General features: G+C 39.4%; 1 long non-coding RNA gene across 1 annotated transcript in view; it reads left to right on the forward strand.

The window, feature by feature from the left end:
- LOC133100947 (uncharacterized) overlaps positions 1–14,137 on the forward strand; it is a 160,201-nt gene that overhangs the window by 16,147 nt on the left and 129,917 nt on the right. The window contains exon 2 of the long non-coding RNA XR_009702562.1: positions 5,534–5,590. This is a non-coding gene — a long non-coding RNA (uncharacterized LOC133100947). The remainder of the gene's footprint in view (positions 1–5,533; positions 5,591–14,137) is intronic.

Here is a 14,137-nt window from a genome sequence, read left to right on the forward strand (position 1 = left end):
ATATTATGGGTGATGACTTTCTATATTTTTTTCTTGCTGTATTTGGTTGCCTTTTTCCAAAGTGGTTAAAAAATCAAGAGCACAGTTGCCTTTCCTTGTTAGTTGTTTTAGCTGTAATTACAATTTTTTGTTTCTTTTGAGAAGTTAAATGAATACCCTAGTGGAGACCTACCTTTATTTAGCATGCTTTAAGGAACAAATTCACCATTAACGGTGAATATCAGAATTTCCTATTGTGGGTCCCAGTGACCTACCCCTGACACAGTGAGTCATGAAGTCCAAGGGTGGGATACAGAGATCCTAGTTTGAAGATGCTCCAAGAAACAAGATGCATGCCCCCAAATCTGAGAACCCCTGTCCCAAGAGTTAAATTCATTGCCTTCTGTCTATAGCCAGATATGCCAGTCATGTTTGTATATTGAGACCACAGAATGATTCTAGCTTATGGCTGTCATCTTCACTCCCTAGCCTTCAGGGAGACTGCAGAGAGCTGATGTCCTCTGTCACTTGTGAGCTAAGCTGGCTCACACACCTTCAAATTCAAAAGGGCTCATAAATGATTGGGTCTCCTAGAGATCTCAGAGCCTAAACTTTAGGATGGGCTTAGAATTTGCATCCATCTCTTTTGACAGTGATCGATGTGTTCTTAATTCTCATGGAATAACAGGTGTCAATTGTGTCTGCCCTGAGCAAACATGGATATATGGTCAGCCTACCAAACTTAGACCAGGCTTTCTGGAATCAGCCTGGAAGCATCAGAAAAATCTCAGCAAACCCTCCATAACCAAGGGGCATATCCAATCTCCTTCCTTCCCCACCCCCAGATCCTGACTCAGAGCTGAAAAACAGGACTTAGAATGCTTTGGGGGATCGAGAGTGGCCCTGGAATCCAGTCTGGTAGTCCTAAGAAGAGGAATATCTTCCCTGGGGACTCCCCTTTCATCATTCTGTTGGTTGTCAGACAACCGAGAAATGTCATGAGGGTAAGTGTGTCCTGGGGCTCCTGAGCTTCTAAGTCCATGGCTGGCCATTGTGCACAGCCCCTCCCAGGCAGAGCTCCTCCTGTCCCTGCTGGTGAAATGCAACTTCTCTCTCCATTTGCTGATCACTTTTTCATTTCCCAGTTTTCTCTGAAAAGCTCAAATGTTTTACAGGCCTAATATAATTAACCTTCCCAGATTCTTTCTCTTTCTCTAGGACTTTGTAGTTATGGAATTGCATTAACCTTTTGTTTCCATTCTTTCCTATCTGTTGACATTTTCTTCTCTTTACTTTCCTCTTTTCCGTATTATTCTTTCTATCTGGATGCTATGACAGGAAGCCTGGCTAGAGGAAGGCCAAAATTAACATATGAGGACCAGATTGAATGACTAAGAGACAAGGAGATGGTTGAAAACTTTGATGGAGTTTAAAAGATCTTTTAGGAATAGGTATTCAGGATAAAAAAGCAGAGGAAGAACACTGGAATCTCAGTGTTACTTTTGAAAATGTAAGGATTTGTGGCGTGTGTATGTGTGTCACCACACTTTATCTTTCCTGAATTCTGAGAGCAGCCAAGAGACTGTAAATAAGCAACATCAATCCCAGCACTTATTTTTGATCATTCAGTGTCAGCAGCAGAGGCGAGAATAAAATACAAAGTCTGTTGTGTTTTGTAATTTTATTTAAGGACCAAATAACAAGAGGGAGACTGTTCAGTGGTCTCTCATTTAATCTTTATGAAATTTGTTGCTGAAGCTGTTTTCTTAGAACTATTTTAACCTTTTCATATGTATATATTTTCTTTTTTTTTTTTAACATCTTTATTGGAGTATAATTGCTTTACAATGGTGTGTTAGTTTCTGCTCCACAACAAAGTGAATCAGTTATACATATAATGTTCCCATATCTCTTCCCTCTTGCATCTCCCTCCCTCCCACCCTCCCTATCCCACCCCTCTAGGTGATCACAAAGCACCGAGCTGATCTCCCTGTGCTATGCGGCTGCTTCCCACTAGCTATCTATTTTACGTTTGGTAGTGTATATATGTCCATGCCACTCTCTCACTTTGTCACAGCTTACCCTTCCCCCTCCCCATATCCTCAAGTCCATTCTCTAGTAGGTCTGTGTATATATTTTCAATTCCCTGCTGCGCTGCTTCTCTATGTCTTATAAGGTAATCCATGAACTTCCCCTCCATTTCTACAGATGAGAAAACTGAACCACGTTTATTTGTAATCCATTTCTGAATTCTCAGTAAAGCATGAACCCCTGGACATTATCACAACACTAAACTCCTTGCAAATTACTTCTACCCTTTGACTGAAAAAAGAATGAAAGGAGTCTTAGAAAAATAAGGTTAGCATTTCTAGAAGAACGGCATGAACATTTCATGTAATACAATGTGAAGGCAGGAAAGATCACACCGCTGTGGACATCACCGCCATACATAAAACACTTGCCATTTTTATCAAGCTATTCCACGAATTTGGCTTAGTTGGGGGCAAATTCTTGCCCTTTTCAAGGTGAAAGGGAACGATCAAGTTAAAACCATAAAAAATTCCATAGTTTCAGCTTTTATTTTTAGGATTATTGGAGCTTGAAATAATGAGTTCCAAAATCAAGGGTGCAAATTCTTAGAAAACCAAAACCAAACTAAAAATAATGGAAACAAAGAAGAGGTTCATCGAACACTACAGCAAGCCACTTCTCCAGTTTTGCAGTTTCACTCCCCTGGAACTTTAAGATTTTACATAGTTATATATCTAGTAAAAGTAAAATCATTCATCTGAGAAAGAATTGTATAACATTAAGAAATGTACAAGAAAACAGTTGACTATCTTACTGAACCAAATGTGAATGTTCAAAGTTTGATCAGATCTCTTACTAAAATTCATTACATTTTTAGAACTCTACATCTATGAAAGCTTTTCCAGGAGAGAAGTTTATATTGTAAAACATTTCATAAAAACAAAGAAACAAACACAACTCTGACCTTTGAAATTACCATGGAAAAGAAATCCAAAATATTGACATAAACTGAGAAACATACTTGGGAATTTAAAAGCGTGTTCCTTCTTTGCTTATCGGCTCCACTTAAATTAACAATGAATGAAATACACTCTGCCTTTTTCCTCAATTAACTTTCCATTCATTTACAAATACAGTGGACCTGGGCCCTGTAATTAGATCTTTCATTCTTCTTCTTCTTCTTTTTTTTTTTTTGCTTAAAGCAAAATCATGTAAATTTTATTTGCCAAATAATATGAGTAAAAGTTTTCATGGCTTTAAAACAAGCACATATTAACATTGGTAATATTTTTGTGATCTGAGAAAATAAATAAAATAAACAGATATTAGATCTTTCATTCTTAAGTCTGTGAAAGTTGTTAAACTAATCAAAGAAACAAAACAAAATGTGAAATAGCTCCAAGGAATTAAGGCTATTCCCTTAAGGTAGAGATGATGTCTCATCACTTACAGTCCTACAAATCCTTGGCATTCTCCAAAAAGTGAAGATTCCCAAATTTAATTTCCCCCTTAACTGACAGTTAACAAATCCCATAAAAAAGTTAACTGGTAACCATAGGAGAGAGAGAAGGGACGGGGGGAGGGGGGTGTGCATCAGAGCATCAGATTTGGAAGGAGTTAGAGAGCTTTGCGTCCCCATCTATTTCTTCTGTTTGTAAGGAAGGAACAGTTGTTAATGAAGATCAGACAAAGTTAGAAACCAAAATCTCTGTTTGTAGGGTCAAACAACTCATGGGCCTTTTAAATATTTAAAAAACAAAACAAGTTGCACAATCAATGTTATGCTTTAAATAACCTACTTAAATAATCTGAGTTGTCTCAGATTTCATTCCACGACGTAAAATGAAATCCAGAGACATAAGTTTTCGTCAAACAATTTGATATGTTTGTAACATATATATACACTAACAAACAATAAGCACATACACAGACGTCTGACTTTCAAGGTTTTAAGATTACATGCACCTGAGTCATTAAATTAGAGGAAGTGCTACAGGTCTGTTTTAATAGAACATGAAATAAAATCTTTATATACTTCAAGGGGTTAGGATTACTAGTATAGAAATGGGTAAATAAAAGCTTAAATCTCCTCTGATCACACTATGTCATCATTCTAAAGGCTCTACGTGTTTTCCTTGGAGAGTTAGTAGAGTAGACCATAAGCCCTTCCAGGAACCATGGGTGTCCCAGTATAATAAAGACAGAGCGGCCCGAGGGGAAACCATGCTTGGCTATTGTAACCACGCTATTTATCACAATAATGAAACTCTGTGGAAAGCAGTGGTAAGGATGATGCATCACATGGCCAAATCATAAAGCATGGTTACCACCAGTACTGAAAAATCTCAAGACTTTGGCCACCTCACAGATTGGCTTGACGTTTGTCTTCTGTGATAGATCCTCTGCAGTCCATCAACTGTGTTTATGATATTGCAATTCTCCCTTGTTGTAGATGTCAGGTCAATATACTTGCAATTTTAGGCAATAATTTTTAACTCATGCAGTTGACATCTTTGCTCAGTTTAGATTTTTGGGCTGGACCACAGGACTTTCCAGGTGACTGAGTGCTCTGCCTGTCGCTGACCATAGATGGATTTTAATCATGGATTTCAAATACAGCCAGCGGAATACAGAGGGCGTGAGGCCCAGGACCAGATGCACCTCCTGACTCCATAATACCTGCTACAGTCCTTCCCCTTTGCTCCTCTAAATTATTCTTTAGGTCTAGCTTAGCTGTCCCAGAGCTGTGATTTTAAAGATGCTATAGTGTCTTTTCAACTTCCTCCTTTACATTGTGCCTATCACCTCCACCTTTTTGCCAAGGACTGACATAGGAGAGCTTCCTACACTGAAAGAGGGGTTAATGTACAAATAGCTTTCAGTGAGTTAGCATTTAATTGTAATTCACACTATAATGTAAATGACCTGCACAGAATCCTTTCAGTGTCTGAAAAAGAGAAACAGCATAATGTTAATAGGTGTAGGCATTGTAACAGCATTTCACAAGTCCTTCATTTACAAGGCCATCCCCATTAAACCACAGCTATCCTCATTTTACAGCTGAAGACAGTGGGGTTTAGGGGAGTGTGAGGAAATTGTCTAAGGCTTACTATAGGACAGAGCCAGGCTTCACCCACATCCACCTGATATAAAATTTTAAGCATTCAACTCTACTACCTGAGGGAATTTAGCAGTTTGGCCTAGGCCTTTGTTCTCAGCCTCATCGCAGATTGACCCACAAGCATATCACCATTATGCCAATCCTTTATTTCACCAATATCTCTTTTATTGTTTCCCTAAATGCCACCACCTCCCTTCTCATCCTCTGTCTTGTCTGTGAGAACCACCTATAAGCTCCATTTAGAATCTCTTTACCCAGACTTCTGGACTTTATTCCAGAAGATTGATTTTTTCCCTTTAATTCAAGGTTCTTTTGTTTTAATTGAAGTAGAGTTGATTTACAATGTTTCAGGTGTATAGCAAAGTGATTCAATTATACATATACGTATATATTCTTTTTCAGATTCTTCTCCATTACAAGTTATTACAAGATATTGAATATAGTTCCCTGTGCTATACGGTAGGTCCTTGTTGTTTACCTATTTTATATACAGTAATGTGTATCTGTTAATTCCAAATCCCTAATTTATCCCTCCCCTTCTCTTTCCCCTTTGGTAACCATAAGTTTGTTTGCTATGTCTATGAGTCTATTTCTGTTTTATAAATAAGCTCATCTGTGTCATTTTTTTTAGATTCCACATACAAGTGATATCATATGATATTTGTCTTTCTCTGCCTGACTTATTTCACTTAGTATGATAATCTCTAGGTCCATCCATGTTGCCTCAAATGGCATTATTTCATTCTTTTTAATGGCTGAGTAATATTCCATTGTGTGTATATATATATATATATATATATATATATATATATATATATATATACCACATCTTCTTTATCCATTCATCTGTCGATGGACATTTAGGTTGCTTCCATGACTTGGCTATTGTGAATAGTGCTGCTTTGTATTTCAGGGTTCTTAACCTAGGATCTAAGAAAAAAACTTCTGGGGGTAAGGGGAATTAGGATAGGCAAAAGCCTTGAAATTGTAATTTTTCATGTATATAAACAAGTACATTTTTTCAGGAAAAGGAGGGCTCATGGTTTTCATCAGGTTCTCAAGGAATCTGTGACCACAAAATATGAAAACCATGGCTTGATTCAATTTCCAGTGTATAGAGGTGAGAGAGAATGAATTTGCCTAGAAAGTGGAATTTGGGTGACATCAGAATAGTGCAAGAACAATCTACTTTGAACTTCACAAATCTGCCTGAAATTTTCTATATGCTCTGTTGTAAAAGTTTTACCCACTGCCCACAATTTGTTACAGAACTTAGCTCACCGCTCAAAAATCAATCCTCAAGAGAGGCAGATGTTGGTAGAAAGCAAAGTTGCTTTTAATGAGAATGCCAGCAATCTGGGGAGATGGTGGACTCAGTGTCCCCCAAAAACCACCGCCGAAGATTCTGCTCGGCCATGAAAGTTTTTAAAGGCAAAAAGGGAAGTAATCTCAGTTAGTCATTGAGATAGGGGGTCAGAATCCTCGCCATCCCCCACTGTATGCAGGCTTGTCAACTTCTTGGGATTTTCCTTTAGATGCTATCTTGTTCACACAGTTTGTTCCCGAGATTACTGAAGGGGAAGCTAGGGAAGAGATCTGCTCAGCTGTTAATTACTTATTTTTCATTTCTAATTCTTTGGTCTATGGAAAGAATCAACAGGTTAGGCAAGGTATTGTGTGACCAAGAGATTTGAAAGGTGTGCTAAGTCCACAGATGAGTAGACCATGGGGGTACCTGGTTTAAGGTTAGTGACAAGACAAAGGGGTGCCTCCTGCAGAGAGCTCTTTCCTGCCAGAAGCTGCTTACATATTTAGTTCTGCATGTCTTATATGTGATCAGCAGCACATCAGGTACGGTGTGACTGGGCACAGTTATAGGAGGTACGGTGACTGTGGAGCATGTAGTAGGCATTCTTGATGCACCACATTCCCAGCTGGTTCTTGGTGGAAGGGGTTCTTGGTTTCAGACTTGACTGCTAGAGCGACAGTGCCCCTGAGCTTCTGGGATGCTCAGTAAGCAGTTGAGGAAAGTGGGAGAGATGGTGACAATAGTGGTAGAGTGTGTCTGGTAACTATGAACTATGAAATCTCCTCGGGTTCCTGGAGATTGTTCAATAGCCTCGCATTTTATGGTGTGGTTTACTTGGTCATGCAAGGTGAAATTATATACTGCTGTCTGATAAGATCCGACGCTTTTGATCATGATTAAAGTGTTAGGAGAGTTGAACGTAAGTGAGATTTAATGCAATTTAAGGGAGGTATTTAGCGGTGAGTGGATAAATAGAAAAAGTTTAAGAGGAAAAGTGTACTTTTCAAAAGAGAACATACTCAAATGCAAGGAAAAGAAAGGCTAATGACGAATGATGACAATCCTAGTTCTAATTACTGTTTAGGTGTTAGTAGTTAAAAAGGTTGTAACCACCCAATAACTATGTATTCTCATTGATGGAGAACACAATGAAATCTTTAAGGAAAATAATTTCCTTCTGAAAAATCATGGTTGTTGATCTGGAGGTGTGGCAGGGAGATGGAGAGAGGAGAGAATCAGAAATGGTAGTAGCCTTGTTCTTTTTTACTAAAAGTAAACGAACAGGTCCAAAGTGGTTTAACACATTCAAGTAAAGCCTCTAGGAGTTGCACTGAAGATGTCAAGGAGCATTGTGACATCTTGCTGGGGAGGCTTTGGGAAGCAGCTGGGCTGGGTCCAAGTAGATGGTCCCAAGCAGACGAAGGAGAGTCAAATTGGGAGGGACCAGGATGTGCCACTGAAAGTCCTAAAAAGGAAAGACAGAAAGGATGCCAGGAGACCACATGTGGGGCATCTTCTGTGGCCCCCTGGGGAGCAGGCAGCACAGAGAAGAAAGCTGGACTCGGAGGTGGGTCTTGATCACAAATAAACTGGAAAGAATCTTCAGGATTAAGTTAAAAGAAGACATTCAGCACATGGGAGAGACTAAATGGTTCTTTTAAACCCTGGCTAAGGCCACAAGACAACATGAAACTGTAGTATTAGTCCTTAGTTATATATGGTTTGCATTACCAAATTCTCTGGACACACAAAAGTCATACAAACTCCTTGTAAAATACATTTCACAGTGTGTACAAAACTATACAGAATTATATAAACTCCGGATACAAACTATAACATAAAAGTCTTTCCTGATCCCATTACTTTTCCCAGAGGCAACCAGTGTTAATAGTTCTATATGCATCAAACACTCACATACACATACGCACACAATTTTTTTGTATATATGCGTGTGTATTCTGTGATTTGCTAAACAGTGTACCACAGTCTTCTCACCATTTTAACTCATATAGATCTGCCTCATGCTATTAATGGTTGCAGATTATTTTGAAGTATCAAATATGGTAATTTATTTAGCCATGTCCCCTCGCCAATCCCATCTTTAGCAGAAATCTCTCAAATGCCCTTTCATTCATTTATTCATTCATTCATTGGATTCTGAACATCCACAATCAGTATGGCTTCATGTCAAACATATGGTTAGTACAAAGATGTAAAATCCATGATTTTTACACTCAATACTTAAAATCAAGTGGAGGAGATAAGAACCTAGTTGTATTAATATAGCTGTAAAATATAAGACAGTTTAAAGCCACATTAAATCCTTTCTGCTCTAGGCAAAGTATTAGTAGGAAGGGAGTCAATGTAAACAAATAAATAACCAGTTTGCAGCACTGGATTAATGCTGCATGGGGAGTATAAACTAAGAGCCTCGGGAGTTCAGAAGAGGGAGAGGTGGTTTCCAGCAGGGCTTTCCTGCTCCCATCCCCTCCATGCAACTCCGCCAGATCAGTCTTCCCGCAGCCGCACTTTGATCATGCCACTGCTCTTCTCAGAAACCTCCCGTGACCCTCCATGGCCTGGCCTCTCTTCCCATTTGCTGCAGAAATTACTTCATCCATGTCACTGTACCATTAGAATGGAGGTCATTGTAATAGGGTTGGAAGCAACCCAGAGTTGTTCCAAGACCTGAGTGTGAAACCTGCTTCTGTCACTTCTCAGCTAGGTGACCTGGGGTAATCCATGCAACTTCCCCAGATTCAGCTTCTTCATTTGTCGACTGTTGATATGGCCCATCTCATGGGTTTGGTATAAGAATTAAATGAGATAAAGTGGGTGAAAGTTCTTTGTTAACTATCGAGTGTTTTGTGAGTACAAGATATATACGCATATGTGATATACAGATTTGCAAAGGCACTGGATAATCAGGTATTTATAAATATGGCTAGTACTTCTGTATGATATGCCTAAAGGAAGCTTTGACATTTGGTTTAGACTCTGAAGGATTGATGGGATTTTGAGAGGAAAATGGGGGAATGGCATGAGAGTATGTAAAGAGGTTGGAAGGCCCACAGTGTGTTCGGGGAACGGCAAATCATGACTGGCTCAAGTGTGAGGTTTACCCAGAGGGGAGCAGGAGCTCACATTGGAAAGACCTGGGATCAGCTCTTGTGGAGGCTCCCAAGGGCTGGGCCACGAGAGGTTTTTGAGCAGAGGGGCGGTGTGATCAGTGTTCTGCGGGATGGATTGACAGGAGGGTGGTTAGAGGAAAAGAGGATTGCTGAAAGACTATGGTTAGGCCAGGTGGCAAAAAATAAGCTACTGAGCCAAGATTCTGGCAGAGGAAACGGAGAGGAAGAGGTGAGTTAGAGAGATTGCTGTGAAATCATTGGCTGGATTCTTCTTGGTCATTGATTGTACTCTGGGGAGGAGGGAGAAAGATGGATGAAGGAGGTTTTAAGCTTGATGGTGATCTGGGGTTGGGAAATGGGGCCGCTGAGCACCAGAGAAAATGGGGGCGGAGGGGAAGTGCATTTATTTGCCTGGGATATTGTGGTAATGGAAGAGAAAATAGAAAATGTAGCCAGCAGTGATAACTGACCTAGCCAGGGAGGCAGCTGCCTAGGGGCTAGGTAATGACCCCCAGTTTCTCCCAAACCTCACTGATTCAGAAACCGGATTGAAGCATACGTTTGCATTCTCTGTGAACACAAAGTGTACCCAGATAATTAATAGTGAAAACTAGACTTGGGGAGACTCTTAAATCTTAAAGGAACAAACAGTTTTCTAGAACCCACTTATTAGAAACAATTGACTTGATGATTATAATTTATTCTCAGCTGTCTCTTCTATTCATGAAAGAGTTTCCTTCAAAGGATTTGGCTTAGAAACTTTATTAATCATGTTTCAATGACGGTATATCCTTAAAAGGAATCCAGATGCATTTCTCTACAAATAGTCTTCAATTCAGACATTTTACCAGTTCAAACCCACTTTGATTTCTAATATGTTTGAATAAATAAGGCTATGCTGCAAACCTAATCTGTTTCCTGAGGATTTGAGAAATAACTTGGAAATCAGTTGTAAAGCACTATTTTCTGGGAAAACCCAGTACTCTGTAGCCAGATGTCTCCTAAAACACTATAACCAAGAAAAATCCTTCATCTGCATTATTCACCAAAGGAAACAGGAATTTCTCCCCATTGTCAAAACTAATAGAAATTTCTCTATTTTATGTGGGTTTACTCCATTTCGTCTTGTGATCTACTATTATCTATACTGAAAGCAGCAACGAAATATAGTTCACCATAAAAATGAGTCACTGAAGTATAAATGAGACCTTGTCATGCAAATAGATTTTCATGTTGGGATGATCACCAACACAGGGAAAATCAATGGTATAATTCCCAGATGTTAAAAAATGCACAACTTCATATTCTCATTTATTCCAAAGACCTATATATTTTAAAGAACTGACTAGAATTTTTGGTGATTTTTATACTTGAAATTATATAATGGACCTTCTTGAAAAGTTACCAACAGGGAATTCCCTGGCGGTCCAGTGGTTAGGACTCTGTGCTTTCACTGCCGAGGGCCGGGTTCGATTCCTGGTCTGGGAACTAAGATCCCACAAGCTGCGCAGCACAGCCAAAAAAAAAAAAAAAAACTTACCAACATAATTAGAAATAATACTCTCAGATCTTAAAACACTATATAGTTGGAGGTGGTTATTGGATTCAAAAGTACTTCTGTTGAGGGAAGTAAAAGCAAACACTTTGGAAACAATTGTTCAATGCATGTAATGGAGTGTCAAGAAATTGATAGGCTTTTTGATCAGTTCATTTCTAGCAGCCACTGATGCTAATATCTAGTGATGTTAATATCTAGTATTCACTGTAGAAGTCTAGTGAAGGCGGCAGAGGACATAGAAACATTGGAATGAATGTGTGGCCAGTAAGTAAGAGCCATAGAGGTCTCTATCTTTACTCCATATGGTCTGAAGTGAGTCTGATGGGATTTCAGATCATGGCCCGAGATAGCCCAGGATTGTGCAAAGCTCCTGAATGAAAACTCCAAACTTCTGAATCAAAACCTCAGATTCAAGCCAAGCTGGCTGAGAGGTTTGCTGCCTCAGGTCCTAAACTAGATAGGTGCACATTTCAAATGAACCTGAGATGAATTCTGGTTTCAGGTGGAAATCAAGTGAAACTCAGTTTCAGCTGTGCTTCCGTGTAAACTTAGGGTGAGAATCCACATAAGCCAGAAATATGTGCTCTTTCCCAATGTCTTGCGAACCTCACACAACAGAAAACACGAAACCTCCAGCCACTCAAGTTAAAGACGTTTTTGTAAAAGGCGTGCTTTTGTCTTGTACAAAAGTATAACCCACAGCCATGTTACTTCAATGGGTTGGGGGCTTCGGGATTCCTGAAACAAAGGATGAAGGTATTAATGTTCTGGACATGTTTCATATGGATATCTGGCATAGTACCTCAACTCATCCTGAAATAATACTTTATGCTGGTAGCTTTGAACCAAAACTAAGTACGCTGGGTAGACAGTCTTCATAATTCTCTGGCTGGCAGGATACATACTCTCCCATTTCATGGGCAGAGAAGTCAAGAGGGCCAAAATTCTGGATTACTGATTTTAAGGCCCAGGATTACATACCCACAAGTCATTTTAACACAGAAAATGAAGAAATGCTACCTATTACTTGGCCCTTTCCATACCTGTCCCGTCCACACCACCTCTTTAAAAGATGAAGATAGAATGAAATAGAAATGAAGAAAACAATAGCAAAGATCAGTGAAACTAAAAGCTGGTTCTTTGAGAAGATAAACAAAATCGATAAACCTTTAGCCAGACTCATCAAGAAAAAAAGGGAGCAGACTCAAATCAGTAAAATTAGAAATGAAAAAGGAGAACTTACAACTGATACCATAGAAATACAAAGGACCATAAGAGACTACTACAAGCAACTCTATGCCAATAAAATGCACAACCGGGATGAAATGGACAAATTCTTAGAAAAGTACAACCTTTCAAGACTGAACCAAGAGGGCTTCCCTGGTGGCGCAGTGGTTGAGAATCTGCCTGCCAATGCAGGGGACATGGGTTCAAGCCCTGGTCTGGGAAGATCCCACATGCCGTGGAGCAGCTGGGTCCGTGAGCCACAATTACTGAGCCTGCGTGCCACAACTACTGAAGCCCACGCACCTAGAGCCTATGCTCCGCAACAAGAGAAGCCACCACAATGAGAAGCCTGCACACCGCAACGAAGAGTAGCCCCCGCTCTCCGCAACTAGAGAAAGCCCATGCACAGCAACGAAGACCCAACGCAGCCAAAAATAAATAAATTTATATATAAAAAAAGAAAGACTAAGGGTGTTTCTTGAATAAAACAGACTTGAGCCAATTCCAAATATAATGTGTGCTTGAAAGTCATGAAAATGTCTATTGTTCAAACATTTACCTCTTTGGTGATAACTTTTCACTTTCCAATCTCCTCTTCCCTCCTCATCTTATTGCCCTTCCTTTACCTCTGTCCCACGTAAATCTATCCAAATGGGGGAGTGGGGTTTTTTTTCTTTTTTAACCATAAAACACTTTGCCTACTACCATCTATTGACTTTTGGTTTTCATTCCACACTCCCCTATGAATAATCAACTAAACAATGCCTCCAATGTAACCTCAATGAAATCGACATACGGATTGGCCTCGCTTCAATTTAAAGGTAGAGGCAGTTTCCCACATATCTATTTTCAGGTAAATGGCTCAGATTCCCTCCTAGGGTTCACAGAAAACTCTTAGTAACATCTGATGTGTTTGAACTTTAGAGTGGCGAGGCAAACAAAGAAACTTGATTCTTCTTAAGGTGGATCTATTTCTATAAAAATTAACCATTATAAATTAGAAATGTTGGAAATAAAATGAAAACTACATGCTGATTTAATCCTAGGCTCTTGGTACCTGGTCAGCTCCTGAAGATCTTTAAACAGTTCCCTTAAAGATGTTGGGGTCAGCCTACAAACACTGAGCCCTTTATGGGACACCAAAACTCAGACTTGGAGTAAATAATGATCAGAACACAACTCTCCAACCCTAACCTCTAGCCCTATATCCCTCCCCGCACTGTCCTCCCTATGCAGTGGCAATTGAATACAAACTTTATATCATCAACTCAAGATGAAATCATCCCCTTACCACTTTACTAACTTACTTACATTTTAACATCTTTGACATCTTACAATCAATGGTCTCTTATAATCAGTGTTGGCCAGGTAGAAGTCCTGACATAATCGTCATTGCTTTTGTTCCCATAACCTTGAACTTGGTTGACATTTTGGAAACATGACTGGATAACTGCAACCCTTCAATATTTAAGTCAACAAACTGTTAAAAGATAATTTGAGGAAGAAACATGAATTCTGGCTGTTGTCTGAAAACCTTCCTTTGATCTGGTGAGATCAAGCAATAACCAGCATTTGCAGAAATGGGTGTCTATGACTTGAAGGAAAATCCCATAGAGAATAGTGGAGCACTCTTGTGCGGCAAACACAACATTTTGATAGCACAGAGAGCAACACTGTGTGTGGAGAAAAATTCTGAATCAAAAAATGATGGAAAGAGTTAACTTGGGATGAAGGCTTCAGGAATAACTTATAGTTATTTTCTTCATATTTTTCTTTGTATA

This window comes from Eubalaena glacialis, chromosome 11, assembly GCF_028564815.1.
Source record: "Eubalaena glacialis isolate mEubGla1 chromosome 11, mEubGla1.1.hap2.+ XY, whole genome shotgun sequence".
NCBI lineage: Eukaryota > Metazoa > Chordata > Mammalia > Artiodactyla > Balaenidae > Eubalaena > Eubalaena glacialis.